Source organism: Aptenodytes patagonicus, chromosome 3 (genome assembly GCF_965638725.1).
Source record: "Aptenodytes patagonicus chromosome 3, bAptPat1.pri.cur, whole genome shotgun sequence".
Taxonomy (NCBI): Eukaryota; Metazoa; Chordata; class Aves; order Sphenisciformes; family Spheniscidae; genus Aptenodytes; species Aptenodytes patagonicus.
In genome coordinates, this window is record NC_134951.1 from 8,391,011 (window position 1) to 8,408,748 (window position 17,738).

A 17,738-nucleotide genomic window follows, 5' to 3' on the forward strand; every position below is an offset into this window, starting at 1 on the left:
TGCCTGCTCCTTCCCATATTATTTTTGGTATTTATGAAGCCAGCTACACAGTCTTCACAGGCAGATGACCTTTAAAAATGAATGAAGATCTGTAACATTTACATCCTACGTATTTTACAGCAGGAGAAAAGCTGGTTTCAGCTTCTCCACTCTCCCTGCCCCTCCCCACCAAACAAATAAGAATTGTTTCTCTCAAGTCCGTCCCTCTCCAGAAAAATCTACCTACAAATGGCTTTCACATAACTCAGCAGACTAGTTTAGTCCTCAGATGGATTTATCATTAACCACATAAGCACATGTTGTCCATTCTGTTCAACCTAATGAATGTGCTATAAATAAAATATCTCTAAAAGCAAGTTTCACCATACTTATCCAAGCTGTTGCTGCAAGTCCTTGTAACTCCCAAACCCACTTATGTTAGAAACATTAATCACTTGATTATAATTCAAAGCATCAGCTCTCTACAGCTGAAACTCCCTAGCACTTGACTTTGGCTAGACCTCTAACCTCAACTTATCACTTTCAGGCATACTCCACATTTTCTTCTCCAATCTGTCACTAATGTAGAAAAGACATGGGAAGTCACTTTTGAAAGGTACTTTTAACCTAGGAGTGTCTCATTAAAAGGAGAACTTAGTATGGAAACTCTAAAACAAAAGCTTTCCCATTTTACTTGGCATAGCAATCTGAAAATACCAGAGGTGCATTTCACCACAACCCATGTCATTTAAAACCCAAGCGATGTAAAGAAAAAGGAAATTCTTTAAATAAGACACCACGAGTGTAATTCCTACCCATCCCACAAACATTTTACATGATCATAGGATTATCTGTAGAGCTTTGTATTCTCTATCTTGAAAGAAGGAAGCAGAATCAAGCCATCTATTAATTCTGACTTGCCTGCTCATTCATTAAGAGCGTACATGGAGAGTCTGGGTTGTTTTCTACATATTTCAGCTGACAATATCGAGATCATACTCCGTTTTGACCACAGTTTTTAAAAGACCAGAGAAACAAAAGATTAATTGTAGGAAATTATTTTTAAAAATCATATGCTTTAGTCTGGAAATAGAAAGACAAAGATAAAACTCCCAAAAGGAAAGCCACAGCTAATGAGAGCCTGAGAGGAAATGATCACACATTCTCAGTTCTTCTGATGGATGTTCTTCTAGCCTTATTAATCAGAAGTTTGTGATGTCGATAAATCACTGAAGTATGATAACAGATGAAGGTGAGTTTAGACGTAAAATGATCCATGGTGAAGGATTACAATAAAGGAGGAAAAGGAGGGGGAGCCAAATACAGTTTTATAAACTGCATCCTCAGCTTGTGAGGACTTGTAGCTAATAAATGTCATTCCTTTTCTACATTATCTAGGAGATTAAGAATGTTTCTCAATGTATAACTGCTGGGAAGCCTTCGTAGCACCTTCTCCAGTTACTTCAGGAGGTTTACATTACATCAATTGCTTTATTTTTCCATCAATTATGATTTCATTTACAAAGAGGAAACTTAAAAGTACCTTTCTTCTTTTAACCTCTTTTGGAGGAAGTAGGCTCCAGCAACAGAAAAGGAGAATCCAGGCAAAACACTGATGTTTTTGACCTTCCAAGGTTTGTCAGATTCTGCTTTGAGATTCCAGCAAGTTTTCTAGTATGAACTTATCCTGCCTGAATGATCCTGTGTCACAGAGGTGTCAGCAAGGTCTCTACGCCTCCAGTTAGTCTATATACAGAGCTGTTGGTTTCTATATTCAGCAAAACCACCCAGCTATCAATCTACACATATCAGTTTGCAATTTTCAAGGAAAGCATTTCCCAGAGCACTTCAGAAGTAAATGCATGCATTTGAGATGCTATTACTAATTAATCAGTTCCATTCTCTGCCTTCTACTAGTGGTTTTTATGCGGCAGAAGACAGCCCTGGTCATCCGAAGCAAACCAAAGCCATGCTTATATGCTGCAAATTCAAAACGGAAGGTTATTAAAAGGAGGCAGTTTGCCAATAAGGCAAAATTTGCCTTAAGCAGTGAAAGCCAGAGGCATACCAGACACCTAGGAGAGAAAGGACAGAAGTGCACTGGATGCCTTTGAGGATGCTTTCAACTGAAATACAAATTTGGGTGCTTCCCGTGTAGGTTTTAATCAGTTTTGCCACAACATGGAGAGCTCTCCAAGCTGATGCCCTACCAAACTGGCAATGCTACCTCATGCTGCAGGACACCACTTGGTAGGCAAATGCACCAGCTTGGTCCAGATGCAGCAAAGCTATGCAAGGGACATTGCTTCTTGAACTGATAAGCCTTACCGACAGAGCACATTAGCTTGGATGCGCTGTGGGTATTGTCTTGCTCCGTGTGGAGCTAGCCCAAACACCTCCATACAATACTGTATTCTGCAGTAATATAAATTGGGGATTACAGTTGAGTTTCAGTATAGTCCTCAGAGCTTCCCTTGCTGGGACTATAGCTGAGGTGTCTCTGGCACCATCTACCCAAACGCTTCCAATCCTAGGTTGCAGCAGCTAACAGGAAGATAGATCAGCTGCGGAGTCAAAGGGACAGCCTTTGAAGAGATGAGATATTCCTATAGAAAATAAGGACAACTTATCCCTGTAACGACTGTGTGGTACTCCATGGAATAGTGGAGATGGCATTTCTGTTATTTCTGTACTTGCCAAGGTTTCTATATGTAGCTATGTTTAAAGGGAACTACTGAAAACACACATGAATGGACATTAAATTACAGCATTTTCTTCCAGGCTTTCTAAGCCATCATGAGCAAGAACAGGAGACAAGTACAAGTTAACATAAATTCTAAGCTGAGATGCGTAATTTTACCCATATAGAAACTGAAAGAGTGGAAAAGAGGGAAAATTAAGAACAAAAGACAACAAGGAAAAAAAAAGAGGGAAAAAAAAAAAGAAAGCCCTAGAAATAAGCTCTAGCATCTGAGAAAAAGAAAGCAGAATAGCTGGTGTCCAGTGTTGCAATCTGAGGTCTGCTATGAATGGATGCACAAATCTGTGGCATGGAAATGAATCAGAATTACTGTCCCAGGGAACAGACTCCACTGGAGCAGTCTAACTCATCTCAGGGGGATATTTGAGACTTACAGATCTGATTCTTGCCATATGATTCTTACCAGATGTCTGGCTATAGACAATTGATCACTAGCAGACTATCTTAAGAAAGTCTTCAGCTGAGACACACCACTTCCACCCTGAGAGCACTTAATTCTTAAAATGCAAAGAAGTGAGCGCTTGCAATCAGCACAGGAATAACCTTAAATAATACCTTCATGCTACAAAGCCTCTGCTCTTGAAATATGGAGGCAGCTCAAAGAAATAAAGGGGTATCCAGGCTCTCTTTCCATTGCTCTTGAATGAAGTATGGTATAGATTTCTAGCTCTGGATTCAGGCCTGGAAGCACATCTGGAAGTGTCTATCCTTGCATACATTAGATTTGTGCTACAGTCAAGAAATCATGACTGCCACAAATATCATGGATGATGAAGAAGATTTCTGGCCTGAAACTAAATATTATTGTTTATTATGTTACATTGAGATTGACTCCTTAAAAGCTGCTGATACCACAGCCATGAACTGTCAGCTGCAGAGCCTCAGACTGCCATAGTTCCTGTGAAGTCAACTGTTTGAAAATCCACCCCTGAGATAAGATATCAAAATCTTCTCAAACCACATGGTTCTTCTGCATTTGGCACAACAGCAAAAAATTACACATATCAACCAGGACTCACCTCACTGCAATACTCAACCAGTATCTCTTACCTGCAAGAGGGAAGGAATTGCAGGACGAGAAAAGGGAGAGTCTTTGGCAACACACTACAAGACAAAAGAATAAACACAGCCCTTCTCAGCAAGCTCACCTGGCACCGTAGATGTGGATAAAACACTGCTGGCTTCCAGCGCCAGTGTTGTGATGATCATGAAGAAGCCCCCTCCTTCCTGGCATGGCATTTGTTGAATAGCTTTAGACCTTTAAAGTTGGAGGTGAAGCTACCTCTGGTCACAGGAACAGCCACGTCTCCAGCAGCAGCACTGCTGCTAGGAAGCCTTACATAAATATACTGCTATTTCTGAATAATGCCTTTCAGGTTGGGCTGGCTAGATGAATACAACTATGGGACAGATATGGACATGGAGATATCGTGAGACAAGAAACTCAGCCAGCTGAGAATATCACTGCACGTCAAACCTCTCCTCCACCATCTAGTCCAGCTTCCTGAAGAAGTCTGAAATTAATTCTGTGCCCTGATCCTCACCTTTGTCGTCTGGACCCAGGACACCTCCAAGACATACTAAAGGTCCAGAAAAAGACAATGGTAAGCAACTATGATCCTCTGGCTTGATGGAAAGAGAAATAAGGGTCTCATCAAAATGGTGGAATGAATTCCTTTAGGAACTGCAGACTACTTTAAATCACATCCCCGTTCACTAAAAGTTCATGGTGCAATTCTTTAGCATCTCCTATGGGAAATAAAATCCATAAGAGGATACACATTTCACAAAAATCAAACCGCCTTAAAATCCTATCAAAATAATATGCTGCACTTCAAACACTCCTCCCCAGAGGGGAGGCTGTGAAAACAATAGTTGAAAGATGTATAATCATTTTGCTTAATGCACTACTGGAAGATGTTCAAATGCTCATCTGATGAGTGCAGGAATAGAACACAAAATAAAATAGTTCAGGCCAGGTCAGGTGATCTTCCCAAAGATTCCTCCTATCCGTTTTCTGAAGAAGCGCAAAACCCAAGAGATTCTGAATGCAAACTGCTACTCAGAAAGGAGTACGATACAATAATAAAAATCAACAGTCACGTTTAGAATAATATTAAAAATTAAAAGCCCTTAGTGAAATCCAGTGGCTGCTTGTATGTATGCCCCCGGTTCACTGCAACACAATGCTTTTCTGTAACTCCTGGAAGACTTTAGAAGGCGGTAAATAAGTTGATGCTCTTCACACACTACATATATTAAAAAGGGGTAAATAGTCCTACCATCACATTAAAAAGGGGTAAATAAGCCTCTCATCATAGGCTTGTCTGCTTCACATCAATCCCAGCAAAAACACAGAACAGCTATGATGGGACTCAACAACTAAATAAATAATGTCCATCAACAATGGTTAATGGAAAAGGGGTCTTGGGAAATTAATCCAGTCTCAGATTTTGATAAGCCTAAAATGAGATGGGTAAAAGTAACAGGGTTGATGCTTCTGAAAAGCACCAGACTTAAATTATTGAGTAATAAACTTGACTGGTTTAAAATCAACATAGTACAGTGTAGATGTATTGGAGACCAGCTGATACCTTTCCAAATGAAATAGTAAACTGCAACTGTTCACTCAGTGAGTGATCCTGTCTTACTAGTTGCTATTTAATATTTTTACTGCTGACATGGAAGAAAAGGTTAAATTATTAAGTTTTAAGGTTAAATTAGTAAGTTTGTGAAAGTCTGGGGAAGTGGTATAGAATGAAGAGGATAATAAACCAAAGCAATGCAGAAAGCAATCCAGTAAACTGCACACAAGCCAACAGTATGAATTTCAGTACAGACATATGGAATGTCCTGATGTAAGTTCTCCACTATAAAAAGTGGAGATCTTGCTTCTCAGACATGAGAAAGGAGGCCAGAAGCAAATTGGAAAAAGCCTAGCAAGTTATAGAATCAAATTGGTTTAATATGGACTACCAGTCTGACATCTTCAGCAGTGTAACGCATATACTAGAGATGTAATATCAAGTAGAAGAAGCAAAGAAAAGTATATATCATCCCAATTTGGCATTGGTGCAACTGCTGCTGATATTCCGAGCCTATTTCAGAGGCTGCAGACACTAAGAAATGGGAAAGAATTCAGGGAAAAGTCACAAGAATGAACGAAGAATTGGGAAACTTCATTCTGGAGAAAGGCATGAGAAGATATACCTCTTTAATTTTACAAAGAAAAGGCCGAGAGGTTTCTTAATCACAGACTATAAGTATTTAAAGAGAGACTAAAAATTAGCCAACGAGGTTTCTTCAGCCTTAAGAGTAAAAGTTCTAGCAATGGCCGGTAGCTAGAAGTTGAATCTAGACATTCAGAACAGAAATAAATCCAGTTTCTTTGACAATTTTGCAAGGGTTGTGGGATACTCACAGTCACTGGGAATCTTCAAATCAACTTTTTTAAAGTTTCACTCCAGTTCAAACAGCAATTAATTGAGGGAGGGCTTATGGCCTCTTGGTCTCAGTAACCTATCAATTGACAGGGCTACAAATGCTTCTGTGGGAGGCTATTTTACAACCTAATAAATGTCATCTTTGGGAAAACCTTCATGAGACCCTGCTTTTTTCTTTAACATACTACTAATGGAACACACTGAGTAACTGATTCTCTTGTTTTCTGTTCTCATCAAAGGACAATTAAAATAATGATCTTTCAGCAGTAATAGATAATAACACCTTTTCTAATACTTGTAAAGAATGATCAGAGAATGAATCAAGCAATTAATTCTTAGTTCTTAGTCATTCCTCCTACTCAAGTCCCAAACCAACGTTCACTTAAGCACAGGAATATGTGAGGAATGTTTCCTTCAGCCAAGCACTGGAGAAGGAGAAGAAGAAAATTTGGCATTTGTGACCCTCAGACTGCCATATTTGATGGTATCTCTACCCAAACCAGAAGACTCCACAGAGGAAACTGAGATTCTTGCAGGGGCTGAAGTGCTTAACGCTCGCTCGCTCTCTCCATCTTCACCTGCTTTTTGGCTATGGCTTGTCCCTTTTGTCACTCATGCTTTAATATACCTCCTAATCTCAATCCTGCTATTCAGTGTCTAAACACTGTGCATGTTTCCTTAAGACCACAAAGAAGCAACCCCATTGTGTAAATGAAACCCATTAAGACATTCCCTGCCCCAGGGAGTTCACAACACAGAATATAAACCAGCCTTGTCGAACTGGTGGCCTGCAAACTGAACCCAGCACAGACAATCCCACGGTATTTCTTCCTGAGCCTTGCAGAAGACACGCACGGTGGTGCAGCACTCCTGGGGCAGCACGGCAATGTCTAATGGATGAATAACTTCTGCTGGGCCTTACAGCTAGTGATGGACAGTGCCAAAAAATGCATTGCGAAATGATAGAAAAATTGCTCTGCTTTTCCTGTAACTCTCTCCCTGCACCTCCTTCCAGATATGGGATGGGGTTACCTGTTCAGCTCCTTTTGCCCAGATGTGTGCAGCAAGGCAAGCTGCATTGTCCCATCCCTTTTCCCAGCCAGCACCATGCCCTTCTCCCCTCAGTAGGACTGCTGAACACCCACGATCAAAGTCAAGAGGTGACAGATGACCCAGGCGACTGAATTTCCACTCTCAAAGCAATGATGATAGTCCCCAAAGGACAGTCTTGAAGTGCAGCTTTCACTGAGTAAATCCCAGCCCTCTGGAAACAGGCTGGGGAACAGTAAAATTAGTAAGGAAACAGAGACCCTACAACCCCCTGTTGCTTCACCAGCCCTGTGTCTGAAATGTTTAATAGTATCAAGATACTTGCTAGAATCACAGTACATGTTCAAATACCAGTACAATGAAACAGCACGTTTATGGGGTCAGCCAGGAGGCTCTGGTGTGGAGACTCCAGTGTGGACAGAGTTGGACAAACATTAGATAAATAAGTGGGAGAGGCTGAATCATAGTGGAAAACAAAAGAGCTTACGTTTGCTCTAAATGGTGGACCTCATGGACCTAGATTTCAAAGTGAAGCATCTACAGACAGGTGCAATCACTAGGACTCCAGGTAGGGCCCCCAGACTGAACTTTTTGGCACCATTTTCTGTGATTCTGATTTATCCAAAATTTGCCAGATCAAAAGTTGTTAGCATTAGTGCTTTGGAAAGCATGATCTCTCCCAAGATGAGCACCATCCCAGCACTGAGCTTACATCATAGCCAACCCTCCTCCAAATCATTAATAAGGATCTTAAGCAAAAACAGTTTAACATTGTTCCCTACTGCTCCCCTGAGGTATCTCCCACCAAGTGTTGGCATTTATTCATCACTATGTGTTTCTGGTCCCTCCAGCCTGTTTTCAGTCTGTTTTATAATCTTCATCTCCAGTCAATCTAAATTAATTTTTCAGCTCAGTCTTCATGAAACAATACATTAATTGCCTCAGTACATGAACAGACATCTTATTTACACAGATTAAATGACCACATTCTTTTCATCTACTTGGTCTGAAGTTGGATCAAAGTAAGTGATTAAGTTACGTCTGGATTTGCTTCTTACAAATCTATGCGTGTGTCATTCATGTTCCTTTTCAATGGTAAAGTTAACTTGTGTAGAGGGTCTGCATACTTCCTACATGCCACTAAAGGAATTGAATTAATAACTAAAGTGTGCTCTGAGTCACACAGAAAACTCAATAAACTCTTCTTCACCAGGCATGAGGTTTGCTTTAACTGCTTACAGATTTACTTTGTTTAGTATTTTCTCCATTTTTCTGTTACGACAAAATTCACCCCTTTCTTTTTCCATCATTTACATTCTGTTTTGGCAACTGTCTTGAGGGTTAGCTAAGATACACATGGCTCCATGTGAATGCATGGCACAGCAAATTCTTCTTCTTTCCTTATTTAGACTGTTTTACTAGAGATGGAAGCCAAAGTTATTGGATAGTTACTAGCTCTTTTAATGGCTGCTGTTTATTCGTAAAGATCAATACAACGTATTTTCCTCTGTCCTCTAGTTCTTGTTTGATTCTTCTGTTTTTCAGAGATGGCTTATGTGAGCCAGCTCCTTGACTAATTGCAATAAAAACATAGCAGGCAGATCTGGTTTCCCAAGTTTTATTTCTAAGATTTTCCTGTTTCCCATATCCCTGAAACTCGTCTCACAGAGGTCGTATTCTGCCCCATTCCCAGCATATTCAGTTAATGTTAGTGTCAGGAGGCAGCACAGAGATTCGGTAAATCCAGCAGTACTGACCTCAAGTTCTCATTCTGTGGGGCTTCCTAATGCTGTTAGACAGTTTGAGGTCTAAAATGGGATGAAAGGAGACAAGGCGAGGTAAACATGTCACTTCCACTCACAGCTCTGTTTATGGATGTTTCCCAACTTGGTGAAAGCCAGCTAACCCACAGGAACAGCAGTAAGGTATTTTGGCACGTGAAAAAGTTAGTGCCTAGAGCCACTCTTTGCAGAGATCAGAACTCTTTTTTCCACCACATATAATGGGGGTCACCCCAGTAATAAGAACAGAATTCTGGATCAGTTTAATGTCTGAATCATCAATTTTTTGTGATTAAAGGTGGGGATCAGGGTCATGAAGAAAGAGCTCTTCATTTCTTTGTGTCATTCCACTGAACATAAATGTGAATTTCCATCAGCAGAAATTAAATAGCTGTTTCAACAGAGTTCTTGAAGTTTAGAGACACACACACACACAAAAAGCCAAACATCTGAGCAGGAAAATGATGTAAATTGAAGAAAATTAAGCGGCCTTTACAAGGGGCCCTACCCTTTTAAAGCAGACAGACTGCTCCAAAGAGTGATGAAGAGAACAGCTTGTTCCAGCTGCCCTGTGACTCAGACTGGCATAAATGTAATAACTGGCCAGGGCAGTTCTGGGACAGCAAAGTGGGAGGAAAATAAAGGCCAAGTACTGCCTTGGTTCAGAAGATGCGAAACTTCCAAGTAACTGAACACCAAGCTATTGAACATCTCTGGCTCCCTACTACGTCCCACCAGGCAACAGATCTACTATGCACATATGCAAGAGAAGCACAAGCACATGGATAAGGGTAGACAAGTATGAGCCTAACGGTCACAACTGTATCTGAAATACTTATATCTGACAACCTCATCACTTACTTGGGTTCTGAAAAGAGAACTGAGTACATCCGAAGATATGGCAAAGAAAGATCTTCAAAATGACCAGTCCTTTAGGGAGCTTCAGGCTTGGGCTGTGGATCATAAGAGAGGATCTCAAAGAGACACAGTTGTGAAGTCCAGCAGTGATTGTTTGATGAGACAAGAAAAGCAAGACAAAAAAGATCAAAATGGACTAGGTAAGTTTCTTGATATCAGCATCTTTAGTCTTTTGCTATCACAATGTGACATTGAATTATTTACCTCTGTTGTCTTGACTAAGACCTATTGAAATGAGAAACAGCACATCTCAGGCAATTTGTTAAAATCACTTCAAGTCTCTGAGTGATCGTAATGGTCACCGACTGAGGGTGGAGTGCAGCAAGGTGAATGGTACAATGAACGGCAGATGACAAACATCCACCTTTCAGATGAACTTCTATCTGTGCGTTTCCATGGACTCTCTCACTACACCTCATCACGTCCTACTCTTTATCTTACTTACATTCATCACTGTCCTGGAAAGTATCCTCACTTTTTTTTTTTTAAATAGAGAGCTGAAACAGAGAGGGAATAAATGATTTGTCTAAGGTCACCCAGGTCTGCCCGGTTCTCCAGCACTGATGCAGGCAGAGACCTCCATCACTTGCACTTTTGGAGCTGCAGACAAATCTTGTGGCTGGTTGCTCCTTAAGGAAGTGCTCAGAGCTCTGCTGCTCCCTCCCCTTATGACAGCCACTACATCACCAGACATTGCAAAACCTGTCACGAGGAGGCAGAACAGTTAAGGACATAAGAACCAGCGTCAGACCTTGTGAAGGTGCTTCAGGTTTGGTGTTTGTGCTCTAGGAGCTGCCAAATTTAAAGACACAAGAAGATTTTTGCAGAAGTATTCACAGAGACAGCCTGTCTCCACAAGTCTATCAATAATGCTCAAATGTCAACACTTCCAGACTAGGATCTTAAGATGCCCTCACCTGCTATAGGGTTGCTAATGGCCATTATCCCTGTTTCATAAATGGGGAAAGTCAGGCATACAACAATAAAACAATTCTTCTGCAGTAAATCACAGATCAGAGTTGGAATAAAAAAAAATTAAATCCTGGCTCAAGTATTATCTACAAAGTGATCGAACTACTCCTCTCAGAGTTTTCCCTTCCGTTCCCTCTCCATCAGCCCCACCTTCCTCCGATTGCCAATCATTTCTCCCTTTGCTATTGTCAGTTCCCTTCCTATAGTCTTTCCCACTGTCCCTCTCCCAGCAACGATCCCTTCCTCCCAGTTCTGCAGCTTTGCCTCAGGTCTTTCCCTAAATTTCATTGCATCAGGCCATCTCTCTTGGACCAGAACTGCTTCTCAGGAGGGAACATGCAGCTGTTGGTGGCTGGAAAGTAGCCAGCAGACTCCCCGTTCCCCCTAGCTATGCTGCAGGAGGATGCTGAGTGACAATGTCAGCAGAGAGAGCAGTGAGAGGCCTTGGCTGCCTGTTCAATACCCTGGAAGCAGCCCCCAGTCACTGGAAAAGGGATCTGAAGGAGAAAGGTTGCTCCCCCTGGCCTCACCCAAATGGTATTTCGTCCAGCATGAAGGAGATGTTGACAGAAGTGTCTGTGTGTCACCGCAGATGAGAGATTCTTGGCCAGTGGGGATGTGCCTCCACCAGTCACCTCCACTCCAGCAGACAGGTAGACAACTATCTGAGGCTCCTGCTCACCCATAGCCAGAGGTTGAACACACAGTATTTCAGTCTGCTCATAAAAAGGGCTGTCAGGTTGAGCAGAGGGAGGGCACAGGCAGGACAGCCAGCTCCCTTGTGTTATGTGGAAGGAACGAGGATGAGGAGCACGTTTATTTATGGCACTGCTGCTCTGATTTGAGCACACAGGGGTTTGAAACTGTACAGTTTTCACGTTAATTTATTTTAAACTCCGGAGGAAGCGTTGGACTTACTACTTGCGAGCATATCACTGACCTGCTCCTTTGGTCTACTAATCTATGACATCCTCCTCCAGTGCATCTCTCCCAGGATGTACTTCATTAGCTAAACCTAACTAGACACAATTTGCTCTCAGGACACACAATGGTCAAATGATGGGACTAGTAAGGTATGCAACCGCAGGGAAATGGGTTTGAGCAGAGCATAGGTACTCTCCAAGCCTGCATTCCCAAGCAATGCATCTCCAAGTGATGAAATGCAATGCTATCAAATATCATGACAGAAAGCAATGAATAAATAAAACATGAGGGTGCCTCTTAAAAATAAATGTTGCTCCGTGATCTTTTTCCCAGGAGAATGAAGCTTCCAGTGTGCTAGCTCTCTCTGCGTGTGGTATCACATACTACATGGTCTGTTCCCTATAAGCTCTCAACATATGCTACAAATCTGCCTCTGCAGTACAAGTATTCTAAATCAGATGCTTATGCCTTCTTCTGATCTTTTGCAGTCACACATACATACATCAGATTTTGCCACAGGCTATCTATCATTTCTCCCTTTCCAGCATCTGAAACGCATGACCCACAATTTGGTTTTATGTATGTTTTACTGCAGTTTCCACATAATCACACAGGCAACTTTAATTCTCACGTTATGAGGCCAAGCACAAACACGTCACACTGGACACAGGTTGCAGTTCTAATCCTTGTCTTTCGGAAGTGTCATGACTGTATCTCTGATCACCGACAGGCTGTATTTCTCACAACTGATGGAAATATCTGAATCAAATTCCACTGCAAGCAAAGCCTTACCCTTCATGTTCAGTTGTTTGCCTGCATCATTTTACACCTCCCACCCCAAAGTAATACCAAAAGTCATTAGGCAATTGCTGCCCTCTGCCTCCGAGCTCTCCTCATTTCAGCTGTGGATTAAGCACAGTGGTGGTGCATGAGGTGGGCATTTTCCATCACTGTAGCGCAGCCAGCTCTGCAAAGGCATGCATCACCCTGTAACGACCCATGGCATGCTGCGTGCTTGCGTTGCACTGGGCCAGGGTTGGGGATGAATAAACAGATTCTCTGCATATAATATTTTAGGCAAAAAGACCAACTTCTAACGGAGGTCAGAATATGGTGATGAAGTAGGTACAGATCTCCTGCGGGCATTAAGGGGAAGCAGCTCCATCCACTGCAGACCCATCCTGTCTCAAAGCTGTGATTTGCCCCTCTCATTCCTCCCTCTCATCTCCTTCTATTCATTCACCTGGAATTTACCATGCCTGGCCCCTTCTCCATCCCATACTGCAAGTGGCAGACACAGCTGGTCAGCATCACCCACCTTCCAGCTGCCTCTGTTTAAGGCCACAAAAAGGAAAAGAGGCTGTGGGTCACCCCAGCCCTGGCTTACTGCAACCACCTACCAGCTGTACAACCCCTCCTGCCTCAAGGACTGACATAATTTGGCACAGCGCTCACCAGAATGGTGCTGTCTGTACACACGCATGTTTAACACCTCACCAAGTGATCCTGATTCAAGCAGGGCTCACCCACCGTCATCTGACATCATATTACATGTGCCTCATCCTCTCTGATGGCACATTTCTGTTTATGGTAAGGGAACATGACTCTTCCAGGAGGGCATATCCCAGGCACAGGGAGATTCCTAGCGGGGATATGCCCTCGCTGGTTGGCTGCAAGAAGACGGAGGATTTTTTAGCTCTCTGGAAAGGGACTAGCTGGGAAGCGGTGACAGGGAAATGGTCTTGTAAAGTACCCACCCTGTGCATGGAGCAGATGGCACAGAGGCATCGGAGGAGCCCTGTAAACAACCAGTTAAGCTTTAGCCACAAGCTGTTTCAGCTGCTTCAAATATAGCCTGTATAACCTTCCAGCTGGGGCTGGAAAACATCAGGTCTGCTCTGCCTGCGGGGCTTTGTGAATTTGTATATTCTGAACTATTGCCAGGCGTAACTTTGGTGCTGGAGAGATCAATGCTGCACCCTGTGCAGCGCATCAGTAAGGCACAGACTTATCCATGGAGGAGGGAAGCTGGGGAAATTCCCTCCCACTCAAAACTATTTCTTGGCTCTTTACATTAGTTATCAGCCCTTGGGAATATATTTTCCTCTCTCCGTACTTTTCTGTGGTCTGCATTATCATTTGCTAAATATTAGCACGTGCTATTTATCATGAGGTCCACAACCCTTGTTCGCTCCAGGGAGTTTGTGACTAAGTCACAGCAATAAATTTTCTGATATTCTATAGGCTTTATAGCACTAAGAGGCGCACAGCTGAAATTTTTATCTCAGAGCCTTCAACCCCTAATCTCACAGTGAAACCTTAGTCACCAAAGGCAGGGAGGATGCACACGAACGCAGGTTGTTAGCGGATTCAGAGTCAGGCTCCAAGTCTGCTTACTAATAATGATGATTACTTTGGCTCCACTGGTTTTATAACATGTTTGAAAGGTTCAGGGAAACCACATTATCTGCAGCTCCCTTTCAACAGCATGTCTGGTTCATAAGAGCTGCCAGGCAAGCAAAGGAAACAGGGTGTGTTTGTGGACTGGGAATCAGTTATAATAACATCATAGTGACCAAAATGAACGCCATGGTCTACAATTACTGCTGTTCCTCTGTGTTTATTGCAGAACAGAATCGTCTGAGACCTGACTGAAAACCTGTTGACTCCACTGAAAGATTTTGCAGCAGGTCCTAGGACCCGCTTGGACATCATCCCTTACTGACCTGCTTTGCCCAGCGTGTTCAGGGAGTTTGGCCTTTCTCCCTGCAACAGCTGTTGTCTAAGAAGGGATTCAACCTTGACTAGAAAGGTTACTCCAACACCTCCTAATTTCTGAACCCCAAAGCCCCTTTCAGACTCATTCTTGGTTAATGACTAGAAATGCTCCAGCTTCTCCTGACTACAGGATATGATCCCAAGCACCTTCAAAGCAAAGCAGAGTTCAGACTGAACTGGGAACTTTAAATAAAGAGTATTAGGGGTTTTTTTAATTAAAGAAATAAATTACATGTTACTTGAATGTACATGTCCAAAAGAAACACTGCTCTGAGGAGTCTGTATTTTTCAAAGTTATTAAATTAGGCCAGCTTGGTTTCCACCACCAATCTAAATAACGGTGGATGTTGCCCAACAACTTCTTTTTCCTTCCAAACAGGCTGAGAAATCACAGGCAAAGTCATTAGTATCAGAGAGGAGACATCCTCCTGCCCTGAATGTACCGGATAGCGATACATGGAGCAGCTGCTGCTCTCTGAGAAGGGGAGCCCAGGAAAAGGACAAGAGAAGACTTGTTGAGCGGCTGAGTGGCCGTGTCCCACGTGCAGAGGGAACAATTGGCATTAGCAGGTTTTTCTTTGCGACCTTATGGCAACAAAAACAAGAGGAAGAACTGGACAAAAATATTTGAGAACAGCCTATGAGCAAAAATGGGGTGGCTTCCCCTGCAGCGGCAGGGCATAGCCCTCTCCTCTGTCCCTCTCTTGCTCTCCCACTATCACGGGAGCCAAGGCAGAAAACGCTCCCAAGTTCAGGGTTCGCTGGCCATTCTCTGGCCAATGCAAGACTCACTCTCCATCACACAAGGGCTGGACTGTCTCAACACTTCCCCTGTAAGAGATTGTTTTGCAGCCCTGTAGCCCTTTCTGGCAGGAAAGCTGTCCTGATCTGGAGCAGGGATGTTTCTAAGTATGCCAAGCTCCTGAATGCAGTAGCCTGTTATCCCAGAAAGACTGAAGAATAAACAAAGAGGGACTGGAAGAATAATGATCAATAAACCTCCTTGATCTGAAGGTCAAATCCAGGGCATATTTATATTAATAAACTAAAGGGCTTAAGCACTGGCTTGCAATTGTACGCATGTTGTAACTAACAAAATTCCCAGAGATATTTTGGCCTGTGCCCACCCAAACAGCACCCTGGCATGGTCCAGGGGACAGCACGGCCAGGGGACTTTTCACTGCAGACAGTCTGGGTATAAAGAGTTTGTCTCTTCAAATGAAAGCCATGCTGTGCCACTTGCCCTTAGGGCCAGAGAATGTTTTTACTGCACAAGTGTAGCCCACGTGGACTCTCTCCTAAACACAGTTAAATATCCCAACTGGTGCAGAGCAGCGGCCGCTGTGATGCAAAAGGGATGCCTGGCAGGTTGTAGCTGCCTCCTCGATGTATCCAGACTCATCCCCTGCCCTCTCTGCTGCCTGGGAGACACAAAGGAGGCAGAAGATGCCGGGGGATGCAAGTCAAGGGGATTACCCCTGGCACAGGGATTTCCTACTGGCAGGCACCAAACCAACACCAGTAGCTCCCAGGATGCCTCCATGGTGCAGGGACAGTGAAGTGGCCAAGCCATGGCATGCTGCAACACATCTGCTGGCAGATGGTGCCAACGGGCTCAGAGCCAGCTGGAAGGGACTCTAACTAGGCTGTGCTGGCTTCTGCCAAGATCAGGGCTGGGTAGTCCCCAGGGAGCCTCCCAGGCTGTGGGGTCTAGCTGGAAGCTACATGCACTAAATGCTTTGCTTCGCTGGAGAGAAGAGAGTTTCCCTGTGTTACTGGGGGTGTTCACTCCACCAGAGGGTCCCTGGTCCTTTCTCCAGGTGACACAGGTTGTCCAAGCAAGCAGCTTCTTGTCGAGCCAGAACATGTCCTCCAAATCAGGCAGGACCTCCCATGCTTGAATAAGGCTGTTGGGGTAACACACCTCCAGGCATGTGAGGGCCATGCTGTGGTCAGCTGTGCCCTGGCAGCGCACGGTGCACACAGGACAGCCGGGCAGTCAGAAGGCAGGAGGGTTATGGAGGTGCTCACAGCTCCGCTGGTGTCACTGCAGCTGCTTTTGTGTGGACAAACATCCCACAGAGCTGGTGTGCAAAATATGGTCCTGCCAGAGCACTCTGCTTTACTACAGTGCATATATATCACCAGGAGCTTTTGACTGCAGAAAGTTGTTATTCTTGGGTTGGTACAAAGCATTTCTGGTTGCAAATTATCATGTTTTCCATGTTATAGACTCTAGCCCTAACCCCAAACCCTTGCTTCTGAGCTGGGTAAGTTTCCACTGAAATAAAAAGAATGGGAAAGTTTTTCTTTTATCACTAACTGGGAAAAGGAAATGCCCTTCAGAAGGACATGGATTCCTTTGATGTCTCAAAATAGAGAAGAGGCTCTTTGCTCTTCTGTGCCATAAGAAGGATAATACTGCCATGTCCATTTTGGGGATCTGTTTTCAAAGATGGCTAAAAACAAGAAATAAATAGCAACACTAGCCTTCTCTCTCTTGCATTCTTGCTGTCCTCCACAGGGACAGCTGCCAGAGCAATGAAACTATATTAGGACCACTGCATCCCTTAGAAAAAGATAAACCCCTTCCAGGGTTTCATCTTTGCACAGTGACAAGAAGGGGGGGAGTCAGCATTGGATTCAGACACCCGCATTTAGGTGTCTGCAATGTAAATGTCCACATGGGTATTAGGTTTGTGAGCTCCCATTATTATCAGCACTGATCTGGTCTTTACAGTCTGAGAATAATTCAGCTGGTCAAATACCCAGTTAATGATCCAGTTAAACATGAGTGTCCAGTGCTTTTGAAAGGCCCTAGGCTGAAAAATCAAAGACAGGGTGTGCAAATATTAGGCAGGACCTATAAATAAAACAAATTGTCTACAATATCATCATGTGTGTATACAAGGGCAACTCAGCTCTAGGTATCTAGTCAGTACAAAACCAAGTTTCCTTGGCTCACTGGCTACAGCAGGAGCTTTGATATCTCATTGACTTCTAGACAGCTACGTTCAGTATCAGTATCAAAACCTGAATCCCATCCTGCAAAACTGGGTACAAGCCCACTGAAGAATAAGAACCCTTCAGAAGAGACATTACTTCCCGAAAGCAGATATTATTGAACTATAT

The 17,738-nt window shown here is 43.2% G+C and overlaps 1 protein-coding gene across 2 annotated transcripts in view; it reads right to left on the bottom strand.

Moving 5' to 3' along the window:
- Positions 1 to 17,738, bottom strand: part of EVA1A (eva-1 homolog A, regulator of programmed cell death) — a 215,395-nt gene that overhangs the window by 76,435 nt on the left and 121,222 nt on the right. The window contains exon 1 of one of the 2 annotated variants that reach the window (XM_076332674.1): positions 3,791 to 3,814. The exons of the other annotated variant lie outside the window; for it this stretch is intronic. The gene's annotated coding sequence lies outside the window, so the exon portion shown is untranslated. Of the gene's footprint in view, positions 1 to 3,790; positions 3,815 to 17,738 lie in introns of those variants that run through there. 2 annotated transcript variants of the gene reach the window in all.